Source organism: Cyanistes caeruleus, chromosome 1 (assembly GCF_971803275.1).
Source record: "Cyanistes caeruleus chromosome 1, bCyaCae1.hap1.1, whole genome shotgun sequence".
NCBI classification, from domain to species: domain Eukaryota; kingdom Metazoa; phylum Chordata; class Aves; order Passeriformes; family Paridae; genus Cyanistes; species Cyanistes caeruleus.
Window position 1 is genome coordinate 7336642 of NC_141701.1, and position 17336 is coordinate 7353977.

Sequence of the window (17336 nt, forward strand, 5' to 3'; positions counted from 1 at the left end):
TACAGACAGTACATCCATTAGCTGAAACTGAATAAAACATTATTTATAAAACGGGTAATTTAGATCTGATTAATGTTTATAAATGTGTTTACATAAGAATCAGATATTAACCTATAGCTTTAAAGGATTTAATTAGCCTTGGAATATTGTGTCAGTGTACAATGAAAAATAACTAATTCACAAAGGAAATGCAAAGAAAATCTGCAAGCGCAAATGAGGTCAATTAATTAAGCAATTTGCATAAATTTCAATGGTTATTTTCAGGGCATTACTGACATTTTGCACTTCCTATTCCCATCACACTGGCAAAAGTAGTCTTCTGTCACCCTATTTATATGATCCATCAATCATCTCATGGGATCCCAGAATACCAGCACACACCACAGTATAACAGCTTCTTCACACAGGCTTTCTGAGCCATGCAGAATCCAGCATCCCATTTCCAGCTGTACTATCTTATCACCAGCAGATGCCTTTACAGGCTGTTATAGCTTCATTCTTACCTCCAAATGAAGGAAAAAATATGAAATATGACTTCATCTCCATTACATTTTTACATCCTGAATACCAAATAGATGGTAACAATTACAGATGGGATTCTTTCTTACAGAAGCAGCCAAATGCTGCACAGCTCACCAGCTGAAATCTGGAATGAGTTACTTAATGAAATTAGTTTATCCAAAACTAAATTGGTGAAAGAGTGTAGAGGAATTTGGCCTAACAGTTACATATTCCCATGGTTACCCTGGCAGTACTGTAGCAGCAATCTCCTCTTAACAACTGTGTCCACACAGGTGCTTTGGTCTCTTCCTATAAGCAATCAAGGCACAAATTAATATTTTACTTTAATGGAGCATTGCACCTATTCCAGCTTTATTTTTTGCAATACATTTTCCTGTATGTTTCAAGGACTGCATTATTGAGAACTGTTATTAATTTTCCATGTCCTTCAATTTTGTCCTCATCTGTTTAATGTAGTCACAAGTGAATTTTTCAATGGTGTATTTATTTATATAGCAATTCCTAGGCCAGAACTTCAGCTGATTCAAACAAGCATTTGCTATACTGTAGCCAATGAAATTGCCTGACATCAGCTGAGAACCAGACTTTTGTACATGATCTCTGTCAAGTGTTAGCACACAACCAAAAATACAGTCCAAATATAATTAAAAGAAGCACAAAGGCAACCTGGATTCTTTTTTTTTAATTTGCTTCATTTTGTATCACCTGGAGATATTTGGGATTTTCAAAAAGATCCATTTCAAAATTCATGTTAACATGAAAATACTCAAACTTGTTCACTGCAATCTGCAAAACTTTCAGGAGCTGAAAGAATGCATTTGGACTGCTCCATCATGCTGTATTTGAGTTTTATTTTTTTTAATTCTACAATTCTTTATCTGTATATCAATATATATTTCAAAATAAAAAAAAAATTCCAAGATCAAAATTGTTTATTTAAAAAATGTAATTTTCATCCATTTCAACATTTGTCCCCTTGCTTTTTTTGTCAGACTAGCCCTTTTCCTACAAGCATTTGTGATCAATCCATTCCAGTACCGTAGAGGAGACACATTTCTTTCTCTGACTTGGTGGTTTTTTCTGTTACATAAAATTGCAAAATTCTTACAAACAACCCAGAAAGTAACCTGCCCATTTTTCCTTCTTTATGCTGCTAAGTCTCTCAGGATTATTATTTTAATTGTTAAAAAATAACAGCAGCAGAAGTTATTTCTCCAACTTCCACACACCACTGGTTCCTGAACAGAGACTGTTTCTTCATAACTCACCATGTTCCTGTCTCAGGCTCATAATGGAGAAACAGCCTAACAATGTAGAAAACAGAATTTCCAAGAGCATAAAATAATAAATATATTAAGAAAAGAAGATATGATTAAGACAAACAACAGCTGGTAAAACTCCAGAGAAGGTCCATAGGACCAGGAGATTCACTTTCCCCATACTTTTTCTGTCCTCCCTCAGCTTGAGGGCTGAGTGTATTTTGATTTAAACTTCCCAGCAAAACCTATTTTATGACATCCTGCATCACTGAAATCAGAATTTCCCCCTCTTAACCACTTCATCATGAAGTAGAAATCCTTCTGACCCAGTTGGAATTTGTAGAGATAAACATGCTTAAAAAGAACACCCTTTCAGTACTCTCATCAATTTGGCAGTGGAACAGCTCACTAGAGATGCAAGTGTCTTGTTGAATCCAGGAACTACACGCAGTTTGGGTGAGTGCTAGAAGTGCTAACTATGGTTGTAGTACAGGCCCTTATTCTACTAAATTCCAGTCCCCTTTCATGAGAAACTTGGAGGATTTTACTATACTCCTGATGGGGAAACTATCAAAAATAATAAAAATCCAAAATGTTTTACAAGATAACAGCATGATCTTCTCTTCTCTCTGAAATTCAATGCACATTCTTATCTGAGGTTTTTAAAATCTTCAATAACTGTTATAAAGTTACAATGCTCTGGGAATTAGTCCTTGACTTCCATTAGGAAGCAGAGTTGAAAAAGATGCTTGGTGAGCTAAAATTCAACTGCTCTGTGAAGAGAAATGGAAAGTCCAAGCTTGCCTTTTTAGGATGAAGGCAACACTATTATCTGCTGCACTGTTTGCAGCAAAAATTGCTGGCATCATCTAGTAAAGGATTAAGAATTAAAGGACATATGTGATTTCTGGAGGAGCCAGTCAAGAAGGACAATTTAAAATTGTCTAGGCTATCTACCTGTATCTCTGGCAATTCTTATGGCCTTAAAGTTTGCACTAGTCATTCATTGAAGTGTGGAGGATAAATATGCCCAAAGCCTTGCAGTTCATGAGCTGCATTCTGACACAAACAGCACATGAAGCTCTCTACAACATCAGTCAGTCCCTGTGCTGCACAGAACACACAGTCCTTGCTCCCTCAGACATATCACCTCCATGGTATTCACTCTCCTACCATATTTCCAAGTTGGCATTTCACAGAGAAAGGTGCCTTGCTTGCAGAGTACAATTCTTGCTCCTGGGCATCCAGCGGCGGCTCCATGCCCTGGCTGTCCATGAAATGAACGTGTTTGTTAGCAGAGGTACTGCCTGCTGCACCTGCACATGCTGGAAAACACACCAGAGCACTGCTGAGCATTGCTGGCTGGGGCAGACATAGTTCCAGGCAAGGATATAGAGATTTATATAGAATTTGGCAAAAGTGATTCTGGTCTGTAAAGGGTTTAAATGCACATACTACCAGGTTTTCCTTCAAATTCTCTGCAGACTCTCCAGCTATGTCTTAACTGATAAATCAGAGACAGAGCAGAGTTCTGAGCACTGTCCTGAGATTGTCACTACAGATTAATTGCTACTACAGTTGCTGGAATGGGTTTTGCTCCAGGCAAAGCTCAGGTATGTTCTGGGATTTGTCACAATAGGCTGTATGGATGAGGCTACTCTGTTTTGAAAGGGGAGAGAATTAACTGTATGAATGTGAGCAGTTATGCCACTTGCCTTCAGAGCCAGAAAGCAAGCCCTTTGCCACACTGTCTGTTCTTTTGACAGAAATATTCTCAGTGTAGGGAAGAAAATTGAGCTTGAGAGTTGCTTGAGAGCATCAGAGGGTTGTGCAGACTCAGGGCACACAGACCTCACCCATTCTAGAAACTGGGAGGGTTCAGGCAATGATCTGTGCCCAAAAATGAGCTAAATATTGTTTTGTTGAATTGATTCACTCCAAAAGAAAACTAAGAAAGTATTTTTTGGAAATTGGAATAGCAGTGGGTCCAAGGCATAGGCTTGCACTGGTGAGATATTTATTTAGCTGTAAAAATCCAGCAGATCCTCAGCTGGTGTAAGTTTATTCCACTACTATCAAAAGAGCCCATCATCTATCTCCAGGAACAATGGACCAAAACAGAGGCAGCAGGGCTGTTACATGAGGGGGTGACAGGGATTACTCCTGGTCTTTCTCTATGAAAAGCGAGATGGGGTTTGGGGAAGCCATGGAGCCTTCCAAACCCAGGAATGAGCCCACAGAAGAAGGAAAAGGAGCTCTGAGTCAAATACAGATGATGAAAACTGGAGAGGGCAGCAGCATAAAACAAAGAAATCCAAAATTTACCAGTAATCCTGCCTAACTCCACCAGATTGCCTCTAGTAGAGTCATGGCTCAAAAGAGATCAGAGATGACTGCATTGACTGAGGGCTTGATCCTGAGTCCTTTCACAAAGCTTTGTGCAGAGCTGAGAGAAACTGATGAAACCTTCAATAAAAAATAAGATAGACTCTCTTGCCTTCGTGCTAAAATGATTTGATGAAATGAACTCCTCAAGGGTGTTTCAATAGTTTAATCTGAAAAGTGGCTAAGCATGAAATGGATGTTACTGGACTAACAGCTTCTGGGTGACTGTCCAGAGGTAATAGAATAACATCCAAATGCATTGAGAAGGAAAAATATTTGCTGAGATAAGTGAGTTTGGGGTGATTTATGAGTGAATTTCTGGATTTTCAGCAGGACTATACAGTTTCATAAAGGCCTATATGAAGGTGTGTTTTCATCTATTTATAATGCAAATTAGAGAAACAAGTATTGAGAGGAGAAGAAAGATACATTTCTTAATTAGAAATTTATGGAAGTTTTTCCCACGATGAAAATGGTTATTTTTTCCTGGGAGGTATTTGTAATAGTGCAGGGACTCAGTGATACCTTGTACATGATTTTGTTGTGATTACACCACCTCTGTTACAAACCCCTACATCAGATGACCTCTAAAATATGAAAACAATCACTCTTCACTAGCTTTTTCTAAGCCTCAGCTCTGGCAGACAGATTCACCAGCCTCAGGTGCTACTCCAGCCATCTCCCCATGCCTTAATCATTTCAATCTCTGCTTGAATTGTAAGCCTGAGAGCCCCTGAATGCCCCCTGGCTGGTGGCAGCCAGACTGACTTCGTGAAGTCTGGAAGAAGACAAGAAGCTGGTTAAGCTTGTGAGCTCAAATTAAATGGCTGACAGTGAAATCTGCTAACACTGCTCCTTGGAAAAGCATGGGAGGGTTTGGGATAATAGCTAGACCTGACAGCTTCTTACAGATTTGTAGCTTGTCCTTGGAAAGAAAATCAACACAAAAACAAACCCTGCAACAATGCTTTCTCCAAGCAGTGCTCAGTTTGATACTGGCTTTTATTGTTTACAATAGAATCTTGAAAATGTCCTCGTGATGGCATTATCAAATGTCTTTTGGTAACACTGAGCACTGCATTTTACAAAGGCATTTGATGAGGGCCAGTAAGAAACATGTTTGATGAAGTTAATTTGCCGTGGGACAAGAGGGAACATTTTGATTCTGAGATTTCGTAAACCAGGGGTTCTATCTTAAGAGTTTTGATGACCTTTTCTTCCCTTCCTTAATTTTTTCAACATATTTTTTGTTCACATGAAAACTTTAGGCTTCTGCAGCATCAACTTTAACAGAAGATCTGTTTGTAATAGCAGACATAATGAACCATCATTTCCTATTTATCTTCTCCAGTCCAGTCATGACCATACAGAATTAAATCCTCTGCTATTCAAGCACTTCTTTGCAAAATCATTCTGCTCCTTTTATTCTTAGAATCTGCAGCTGGCCGTTTTCAAAAAAATTCTAGTGGGTTACAAGGATTTATAGTGTGACCAAAGAGAGAAGTTTATGTTCACATGTCACACAAAACTGTTAACTCTCTCCATACCAGTGCTGAGCTGTAAATACTGACAGCTGTAGAACATTATCCTGCAGGTCATGGCACCACTCCCTGGGGCAAAGTGGGAAATGTCACCCAATCTCTTGGCTGTAGATTTCCTGTGTGGAGGTTATGCTGTTCTCTGCAGCTACAAGGACCTCACAAAAGGGGTATCAACAGCATTTGGGAGATCCATGCTCAGGTTCCCCACTAATAGAAACCAACACTGAGGCACCAAAATTTAATCCAGAGGAGTTCCTGTTTTATATTACACTATGGGGCAAATTTGGAGTTTATGAATCCTCACCCAAGTTAATTAAGATCATCCCTCCCTTCAGCATATGTTCATCACTCACTACTTTATGTTGCTTTTCTGGGGTGTAATCCACTAGGGAAGATCACAGATCACTGCCTGGCTGAAGTTAAAGGTCTTTTGTTTTTTTCAGCATTGAGAGGCTTTGGGGGATTTCTCTTCTGGATTTTCTGCTGTATAATATTAATTGTTTAAGTGTGGTATAGCCTGTTAAACACTTAGCTGGGAAACTGCCACTCCATGGCTTCTTTTTTAACTTTCAGGCTGACTGGACAGCCAGGTGAGTAAACCTGTAAACCCTAGCTGATATCCCTAAATGCAGTGTATTTTCTAGGGCTAACTTCACCTTGTCTTTACAAATGATTAGTAAGTAGAACACAGACTGACTTTAAGACCTGCTTCCACAAATGGATATTTCAAGGGTTCTTCACCAGATCCCACAGAAGTTTCTGATGAGCCCAAGAAGGAGCTGAAGCCATGATTCATATCTGTATTAAGTTTAGAGCTGATTTTTTTCACAGTGCAGACAATCTCACCATATTTCTAATCAAAGCATAAGAAACAGACAGAAAATAAGAATGTCAAAATCACTCTCTTGCACCAGCCTTCCCTGACACTTGATATTGTTGAAGCATCATAAATAAAAGAAGGGTGACATACACAGTATTCCAGTTTAATGGGGATAAGTCACACATTTAAAAAATGTTTCTCCTTTGTAAACCAAACTAAAGCCTCCACTTCAGTGTGCTTCATTTTCCTCTCCCAATGAAAGATTTCATGATTTCTCCTTAATATTCATTTGGAAGAAGAGCTCAGATTCATCAGAGTTAAATATTAAGGAGAAACAAAAGAGAAAGGAGATAAAGATGATGTGAGCAAGGTGATATGTACACACAATTTTACTTGGTTGTATCTGGAACATCCACAGTGCTGCTGTACTAAAGCTGCAGGAGATTTACCCAGGTGATCTGCCAAGATCAACCACTAGACCATGAAAAGTCTATTGTACATCTACAGTATTTCTAATTCAATGGTGCCTAAGCAGCACTGCACATCCATACCATTTTCTTCCTTTGCATATTACATTATCAGTTTAGTGTGGAAATATTTCCACAATATTTTATGTGGCAAATCTTAAAAAAAAAAAATAATCTCAGGTATATAATTTTTTTATAAGATGAAAACTGTGCAGAAAGTAGATTCATTTTCCCTGCTGTTTGCAACATTTTTCCATCAATATTTCCAAAATGTTCTATGTTTTATTTTAATTACAGAAATCTTCAAAACATTCCCAAAGCTTTTTAGGTTTCCTCTTTCCATTCATAGCTCTAATGTTTTTCAGGGCAAATTTGCCATTCCCTTTGACATGTTTGAGAGAAGACTAACATTGTATCATTCATTTTTTCATCCTACTCATGTTTAAGTAGCATAATATTAACTAGGTCAGATAAGGTATGTTTTTTATCCAAATAAAATAAATCTTTTAACATGGATGGATAAACATGTTTAACTAATAAAAAACTCCTAAACACATTGATACTGTAGTCAGGGAGCTGTTTTAGCATTCATTTGAAACAAACCTGAATTTGGAAGCCTTTGGGAAAGATTGTTTACAAAAAAAAATGGGAAAAGATCTTGTAAAAATTATTTTAAACAGTCTTATTTTAAAAGCTTTATTTTTAAAAACTTACTCTGATCTGCATACATTATGCAAGACTGATTATGAAATGCTATTTCTAACAAATCCAAGAAGGGATAGCTAACCGGGTTTTAATCCACAGATAAAATCCAAATCCATAAGTAAATTTTATATGGAAACTCAAACTTTATATTACACTCTTTTTAATTTTTTTTTTCTAAATTTATTGTATGTAGGAAAAAGAAAACACTTTTGAGTGCTGATCTGCTTTTTGTTTGAAACAAATGGTAGAATTCAGGTTGAGCATAGGTTTAGAGTCTTAATCGGATCAACAAAGCGACAGAAGTACAGTTGGTTCTTAATCAGAAAGAAAAATTCTTGAGCATGTTAGAGTGACACACAAAGAGAAAAAGGAATTTTCACAGCACTTCTAACTGCAAGCAAAAATAAACATCAAATTGTGGTTCTTTAGAACTAAAAATTTTCTGTAAAATATCTCAAGGGGGTAATCAAGTGAAGTGTGCATTTGTGGAAAATGACTCTATTTTAAATCAATAGCCAATAATATAAAATTGGAGACATATATTCAAGCACTTTTCTGACTCAGAGGTATAGGGTTGCTTCATATTAAAGGTAAGGCTCTTAAATTCTCCTGAAAAAAAAAATAAAAATCTATCTTTACTCTTCCATATAATGTGTTAAGAATCCTAATTTTATCACAAAAAGGGAAGGTTATTTCATAAAATTAAAAAAAAATTAAAAAATAAACCAGTCATATACTGGAAAAATCATCTGCTCTGCACCTCCATCAATAACTTATCACATTAGATCATATAATCAGGGGAATAATTTCATGAGCAGGTAGAAGTAAAGAGTTGTTAATCTCCAGTGATCCAGCCAATGAGCTTGACACAAACCAAGCTTTTCCAATGTGTATGTCATAATAATTTGCCTGCAGTTTTTTAGTCCCTATAATGATTTGAAAACATTAGAAAACTGAGGGGTGAGGGGCAGCTATTTTAATGAGATTTCTACTGCACAATAGTGTTGGAAAATGTGCAATTAGCAGTGTGCATTTGCCTCAGTTTTTCTAAAGAATTTGACTCAAGGAAAAATAAACCACTACCACCAAAAAAAACATCCAAACAACTACAACAAACACAAACAAACCACCCCACATGAAAATCAAGACTGGGGTGATATCTTATAGTAAATCACTGGAAAAACTAAAACTATTCAAACACAATATAAAAGTTGCATACCAACCATTGTCACAATATAAGAGGAGGGTTTTTTTATACTCAAACAGAAAACATTTGAAATTCCTTTATAGTAGTTAAGGGTCATCCTTATCACATAGCATTTCTGATCATGCTTCACTAGTTCTGAGCTCTGTTGAATTAGGACCTAGGTAATTTGGAAATACTTTTTCTGTATTTTGATTTATCTAATTATTCCCTTCTCATTCACAGAAGTAAAACAAGTCTATCACTCTTGCTTTTCCAAATTTATGACAGTATTCTGCTTCCTGGCACTTGAAAGTGTCCAGAAGCAATGAGATCAAATAAGCACTCACCCTTGATAATTACTTTCTGTATTTTATATGTAAAATGTAAGAGCAACAGAAGGCCATTTTATCTGACAAGGAAAAAGTAATAAAATTAGCTTTCTATTGATCTCCCCCTGCTGCCCTCCCAAGAATGATAAAGGCATAACTCCAGTAGGAACATCACAGCTTTGTTGTCAGTTTGGATGTAGAGAATCATCTTACCTGTAATGCTGTTAATTAAATGCACAATGTATTATGTAGCTCTCTACATATTGAAAGGCTGAGCAACTCCAGCTCTCTAAACCTGTCTTCACAAAGGTGTTCCAGCCCTCCCTGCTGTTTGTGGCCACTGCTAGGACCTGCTCATTTTTGTTGAGCTGCATTAAATACTCAAAGTGGGGGTTTCATGAGAACAGATGATTAAGAAGATTATTCTCCTAAGAGAATAATTTCCCTTGACGTGTTGGTCACACTTCTCTGGATGCAGCCCAGGGTATGATAAGCTTTCTGGGCTGGAAACAAACTTTTCTAGTCCATGTCCATTTTTTTTATCTAGCAGCAACACCAAGTCCTTCTTTGCAGGGTTGCTCTCAATCCATTCATCCCCTGGCCTGCATTGACACTGGGCATTGCCTCAACCCAGGTGCAGCACCAGGCATTTGGCATTTTTAAACTTCATGAGGTTCACCTGGGCATACTCTCCAAGCCTGTCAAGGTCCCTCAATGACATTCCTCCCCTCAGGTAAATCAACCCCACAACTCAGCCTGGTGTAATCTGCAGGTGTCCCCAGCCCCACTGTCAGTGTCATTGATGAAGATAGGAGTGATTTGGCAATTACAGCTGCTGCTTCTCCCAGGACCTTGGGAAGTGCCTTATCAGGTCCCAGCATCTCCCAAGAGTGCTTAAACTATAATCCTCATGCTTTGATTGACCCCTGTCAAAAGGGAGAATTCAAAAGGGCCCCTTGCCCCAAACAAGCTGAAAAGCATTTGCTTTTTTTATAACTAAATATTACACAAGGAAGCCAAAACCCATTTGATATATTTCATTTGTCAGGTTATTTTTCATAGCACAAGTAAATCAAAGTAGTGGTAATTCAATTAATGAGATACTAAAATTATCAAACTTTATCATTGTGATCAGATATATCAAATTAATCATAAGAATCAGTCCCTACAGTTATGAAACCTCTTAACATTATCAATCAGTATCTAATGATGATAATAGGAGGAATTAAATGGATAGAGTTATAGACATGAAAATCAATAGGACTCATCAGATTTCATAATACTAAACAAAAGTTAATCAAGTCAAATTCAATATCTGATTTTTGAGGATAAGGTCATCTCACTTTGATATTCCAAGACTTAAGCAAACCTTTGCTCAGTTGTTCTGTCTCAGTGTCTCTCTAGTTCTAGTTTAGAATGCAGTGCAGCAGGAGGATATATTGTGTGTTGAAAAGATTGAATGCCTGAGAAACACATTTTCTTTAATAGCCATGTAAAATGCCAGCTGGAAAAAGTCTCTGTTTTGCTTTGTTTTACGAAATTCAGGAGCAGTGGGGAGGAATTGCTTAGAAAAATATTGAATAACTATAACAGCTTTATGACTTAAATCTAAAACAGGCATAGGAAATTTTCAGTATTACACAAAAGGCAATGAAATTATATGTAGACAGGATTGTAAGGAATTTTTATCCAATATATCCCTTTTCAGCTGCACATTTCTGTAGTCTCGATGAGCTAATGATATGTTCAAAGTCACTACTTTGTACATTCATAAACAAGTGTAGATGTGTATGTTTTCTTTCCAGTCCATTACTTTCAGTTCTATTTTTTTATCTTGATGTTCTTTCTTCACAGTGAACAGAAAATATATTTTCTGCTTGAAACTGTAGAGATTCAAGGTGTTGTCCAGCCACAACTAGGCAAGGAGGAGGAATTATAAAAAGTTCTTGGACAAAGCATTTCAGTATTGGATAATAAAAGTAAATTTAGATGGATCTGTAAATTGTTAAAAAAACTGAGAAGCTGTATATATCTAAAATGGAAAAAAAATCACTCAAACCCCAAGTAAACTGTGTCTTCAACTGCTCTGACTATGGGAAGCAACTCTGACATATGTCATTTTTTTAAGAGCAAATGTGTAGGAAAAAAAATGCTCTGATTCAAAGAAATAAATTTCTAAAATTAACTCCATAAAATTAAATATACTAATTTGGACACACTAGGAAAAACAGATTTATTGATTTTTCCCAATGGAAAATGAAGTTAACAAATTAAAATAAATTATAAATATTAAATAAAAATCACCTGCAAAGGCTGATTTTAATATTTTATATTAAAATTAATTTTATTTTAATTAATATGTTAATTCTTGCTTAGTGTTTTTCATTAGGTCTTCACATTTTTAATTTACGACATATATGTTCTGGTTTGCAAAAGAACTTTGAGCCAAAAAAAAAAAGATAGATCAATTGAAAAGCTGAGAATTCTCTGCTGACCAGCCAAGCTTCTTAAACCTTGATTTACTCTGCTAGGAGGACTAGAGCATTCAGATACCAGAAGTCCTGAAACAAGAAATAGCCTGTTTTTCATATAAAAATTGGAGGATTAGTTCAGTTGTCTAATAAAAAAAAAAAAAAAAAAAAAGACAAAAAAAAGACATCTAGTGCTGGTTTAGAAGGTTAAGAGTAGCCAAAATATTCACAAAGAAATTGAGTGTAACTGAGAGCTGACAGAGGCCTTTTTTGGGACTGGTAACTGGAGACCAAGCAGCATGTGATATAATAAATAATAGAATATAATAGAATATAATAGAATAATCATAACATAACATGATGTCATATAATATAAATAATAGATCTAATAGCCCAGTGTCATACAATATTTTATTGTATCACAATATTCCCTGAAAAATGGACATTTCCTCTGGGAATATTTTGATTCTTGCTGATTGGCTTTTTTTATCTTTCCCTTCTGGAAAAGACCCTTGGGCTGGCTCAAAAGATCACAGAGGCCAGTCACTAAATTGATCCCTTTCTACTTCTGCATTGAATAAAATTGAATATAGCTGAAATGACCTACAGTTTCTTACACACCCATTCTATTTTTCTGTTTCTGTGTTAATCAGTCATTATCTCCATTACTTTTTGTTCCTCTCTTAGAAGACCTCTTGCAAAAGGGATCTCACTTCCTGCTTAATTGATACTGCTGATATCCTCTAAAAATAAAAATAAAAATAAAAATAAAAATAAAGAATAACTGGTTTACTTCGATGATCAGAGTCCATCTCCAAAAGCACCTAGCTCATAAGAACCCCCTTTAGGCAGTGTAGACCTATTTTAGGCATCTAAATGCCAATTTATCTGTACTAATATCATAATACCAACTGTAAAGTGCACTGGGTTACTGTGTTTTGAGTACATGAAAGCAGTTCTTTGTGCATTTTGGCAAATAGATGTTTCCAGACCCTTTCAAAAGGACATGCCCTGAGAAACAGTTTTTGTGTACATGCTGGCTTTTGTTTGAACCAGTTAAAACACTCCAGATTTTTTCTTTTTCTCCTTATAGGCTTTTTCATGGGTTTTTAAAAGCCTCATAGTTACTCTTCAATAACTGGAAACAACTCCAAATTTCTAATTGCCTATTAGAGGTCAGAAGTGCTTGTACTACAAAGCATCTCAGATCCAAGGGAGATTATGCTATTACATTATCTTTGGATTGTTACTTTTGCAAATTGGCTTATTTCTTACAACAGCATGGCTATAGTTGTGTATATTTGTTTTTTTACTGGTGGATACATTCAAATCACCTTAGCAAGTACCAATTCTCATCAGCAGGATGTGTGTAGGAATTCATAACCATGAGCAAAGCCTCAGCTAACAAACCTCAGATAACAAACTGTGCTGAGTTAGTGTTGGCTCCACAAAGCTCACGTGAAGGTTCCCAGGGATGGCTGAACTCGGGAGAAAACAAGGAAGCAGCAACAGCAGCAGTTCCCAAAATATTTTGAGTGTTGTTGCATTTTGGTAGTTGAATGAAAAGTGTTTCACCAGAGCCTTGTGAAGGTTGGATTGTGGGTGAAATTAAACTGGATTAGGTTCAACCTGAGAAAGCTGATTTTGGCTGATTCAAGTAAAACAGCAGAGGATTTTGTAGGTACAACATCATCTCTTTTCAGTGAGGTTTGAAGGCTAACAGTGCTCTGAAATACCAGATTCCTTCTTGCATTGCCATTAATGAACAAATGAGGACTAGAAATCTTGACTTTCATTTAATGCTTTTTCTAATCCTCTCATCATTGAACCAATTTCTGAGTATAGCAATGAAGTGTGTGTGAAGGAAAAAAAAGGTAAGTAAAATATCTTTACAGGCAACATAAACTGTGTTATCTGAGCACTTCAAAACTGTTAATGGACTTTATCTTGACAGCTTCACTGTGAAGTAGGGTAGCGATAATAAATTTTAAGAATAAAGAGCTAAAATACAGAAAAACCAGGGGTCAATATTAAAAACAAGCCAACCAATAAATATACTGTAAAACAAACAACCAACCCCCCCAACAAACATGAAACAAAGGAATTAACAAAGAAACTTTTTAGTCTTTCTAGGTTGCTGTTCTGAATTTTCTATTATATGATTAACATGTATATTTGGGACATTTTGGAGAGCAAAAAATATCTGGATAACTTACAGTCATGCTCTTAAATGTGGACTGAGAAAGAAGGCAGTCCCAGCCCTCCCTGGCTCTAGGCACCAGTCAATTGGTGTACCTGAACTGCATCACTACAAATACTCTGGGTTTTGAAGAAGGAGTTTGATATTGTGTACAGATAAAACACAGTGAAGTCCTACTCTTAGGGACTCAGCTTTCTTTACCCTAAGCCATAATAATTGAAAGACCTTCTGTACACTAAAACAGCTGAAGAAAAAAGATTTAAGTATTTGTTACCAAAGAAAAAAAAATGCACATGAACATAGGACATATATGGGCTAAATAAAACCCTACTCCATTCTGTCCAGGAAATGATTCTGGGAAGTAAAAAAATAATTAGACATTGAGAAAGCAGAAGGTTAATCTGATCTTTCTTTTTATCCTGATGGTTTCATACAGACCCCCAAATTTAAATCCTTGTATTTTAAATCTGAGACTTTTTAGATGTTCAATAATCTGTTGCTTGTTTAAACATCCATTTTTGGATATTGCTTTGCAATAGCAAGGTGGTTTTTTTTGTTGCTGGTTGTTTTTGGTTTTTTTTGGCTGGTTGCTTTTTGTTCTTTTTAGTATACAAAACACTTGGATTTGATTGCAGGTATTTGAACATTGTTGAATGCGTAATTGAGATTTTATGCAATATTCACACCTACAAAATTCATGGTGATCTATATGCAGATACACAAGGAGGTTAAAAGCATATTTAAAGGAGAAAAATAATTAAGTAAATAACATTAGCTATTAATGGTACATGAAAGTTACTGAAGTACCCACTTTACTCTTGAGAAATCTTTTCTCTGAGTATTGAAGGGCCGTGCCCAACAGACACCTCAGCTATTGAGCATCCTATGTCAGTGCAGTCCCATTGATTTTGGTAGGATTTTGTGTTGCTGGATCCAGGTGCAGAATTGGAGTCAAAGTCAGACTAGAGGGAACATTGATCTGTGATGGTATTGTGATTCCCATGTCTCTGTGCTATTGAATCACATCATGTTTGAAAGTCATTGAATTAAAATGAATTTGCCTGCAAATAAATGTGAGGCTTTTGCAGACCACAGCACAAAGTATGTCGAGTTACCCTCTGAATGATTCAGCCAAAATTTCTAAATGACTGGCTCACACAATCCATGGTATTTATAATTGAAAGTATGCAGGTGCATGAATATGGGTGAATTTTTCTTGGATGTGTTTCAGAGACCTATAAAGCCTCAGACATTACTAGAGATGTGCCGAATCAACCATAAATAATTCAGGTAGCCCAAGAACCTCTGCATCTGCTGTTTTGCAAGGAATCTGCGTGTACTGCTGTTAGCTTTCCTTCTACTCACTGCAATTATTTTTGAAACAGCAGCTTGCTTTTTAGATGTGCAACAGTTATTTGAAAGAATAGTTCTTGAAAAAGTGAAGCATCCAGATGTGCTATGTCGAGTTTCTCCAAGATGTGTCAATGTATTATTTTGGGGTCACAGACTAATGTGATTTTAAATGTCAAACATGAGAAAAAAAATAAATTACTTCTCAGCTTTGGATAGACAGACCTGTTCTTATACATAATATTCTATCTAAGTTCTTGATTGTCTTTTGGAAGATCCTGCTCCTCATAAAAATTCTTCTCCTTCTGTATTTTTGACTTTGCCTTTTCATTTTTGTTTTCCTCCCTTTGGTAAAATTGATTCATGAGGCACATTTGGTTCTCATATGCACTTAGTTATCCTAGAAGCAGAGTAAATACAGGGAATTAGTTAAAATTAAAAAGAGCTAACAAAACAAAGCATGTTACTTTAAACACAGAAGAAAATAATTGAAAGAGACTCTGACTATTTTGAGCTGAGTTCAGCTGTATGATCTGTAGTCTCTTGAGTAAAGATAGGTGCAGTGTGTTTTCCTCTGAAAATACAGATTTGTGTCAATCATAGAAGCCATTAAAAAAGTAACTTAAAATAATGCTTTTTATTTCAAAACTTTTAAAATAACAATGATATTTTTTCTGATTTTTTTTTTTGAAAGTGTACTAGTGAAAGCAATTTGAGGCAAAAAAAAATGTTTGTTCTTTTGCAGATCTTGAAATAAAATGTATTTTTACTTAATAATAAAAAAATCTTTACTTTTGAGAAAAGCAAAGTTTGTTCACTCCAAAATATTTTTTCCAGAGCTCATATAAACCCAAGATTTAATTATTTGCTCAGCTCTACTCCTGAGTTTAAAGGAGCTCCCTAAAGGCTTTGTTTAGCTCAGATATCTTTTTGATTCCTTTTTTCAATTACATTTTTCTTAACTTATATATTTATATATTAATTATATCTATTAAATTATATGTTTAAATAAATGATATGTTTCAGGAGAGGAAGATAATCTTGGGATGACAGTCTGCAGCAGACTGCAGTGATCTCTGCTCAAGTTCCAAGCTGGTCTTAAGGTGGTTTTGCATTCTTGTGGTTGCACAATACCAAAACTGGTTTATTCACTTGAGTTATTGCACACCAGCTGATGGGTCCTGCCTCCCTCAGGTCAGGCCACCCTGCTGAGGTTCACAGTCTGACTCAGAACTGATTTCAAAATGAGACAGAAAGGGAAACCCTGCTGGGAGGATGAAACCCCACTCTGGCTTCCTTCAAAGCACAAGTGGAATGACACAATACAGCCCCTGAGGAATCATTTTATTATCAACAGCTATACACTACATCAAATATGTTTAAACAAGCAAAACTGCAGCTGAAGGAGGTTTGATCACTGGAGAGAATATTAAGTTCTTGTGTTGCTTCTGTGGTCCCAATGCTGCTCCTTAATGATGTTTAGGACCTCAGTTTCCACTGTTTGCTCCTCTTTATCTCCAAACCTTATCAGCACTTTGTTTAAATTCTTATGTACTCTTCAGAACAAATTTATCTTATCCAGTTTCTTTGAGGGGTTTAATGACTCTCAATCCTCACATCATATTCACTCTAACTTGCAGCATTCATAACTACTCTGCTCACTTCCTGTCGTACATGAAGTACAAAGCAAGTGACATGTATTTATATTTTTATAAAACTTTCCCCTCAGTTCTTTGCTTGACAGCTTAGGCTAGATGGCTCTAAAAGCCTCCCATAAACTGAAACAATTTTTCCCATTCACTCTCCAAAACTCATTTATTAATCATGATAGGTTGGAAAATAACAAGGAAGATCAACTGCACAGGCAGGATGTTGCAAAGTTTGGTGACTCCATGGACTCAGGGAGCAGGGGATTCTTGGGGAACCAGAGAGAGGGATGGGGACAATCAGGGGCAACCCAGAGCCCCCAGCACTGTGGGGACCTTGCAGCTCCACAGAGAAACAAAGTTAGGCCATTTTATATCAGTTGAGCAGATCTGGCAATCTCCTTCCAAAGTCCAAGATAAGAAAGAAAATGTCCAAAGCTTACTCCTTTGGAAGA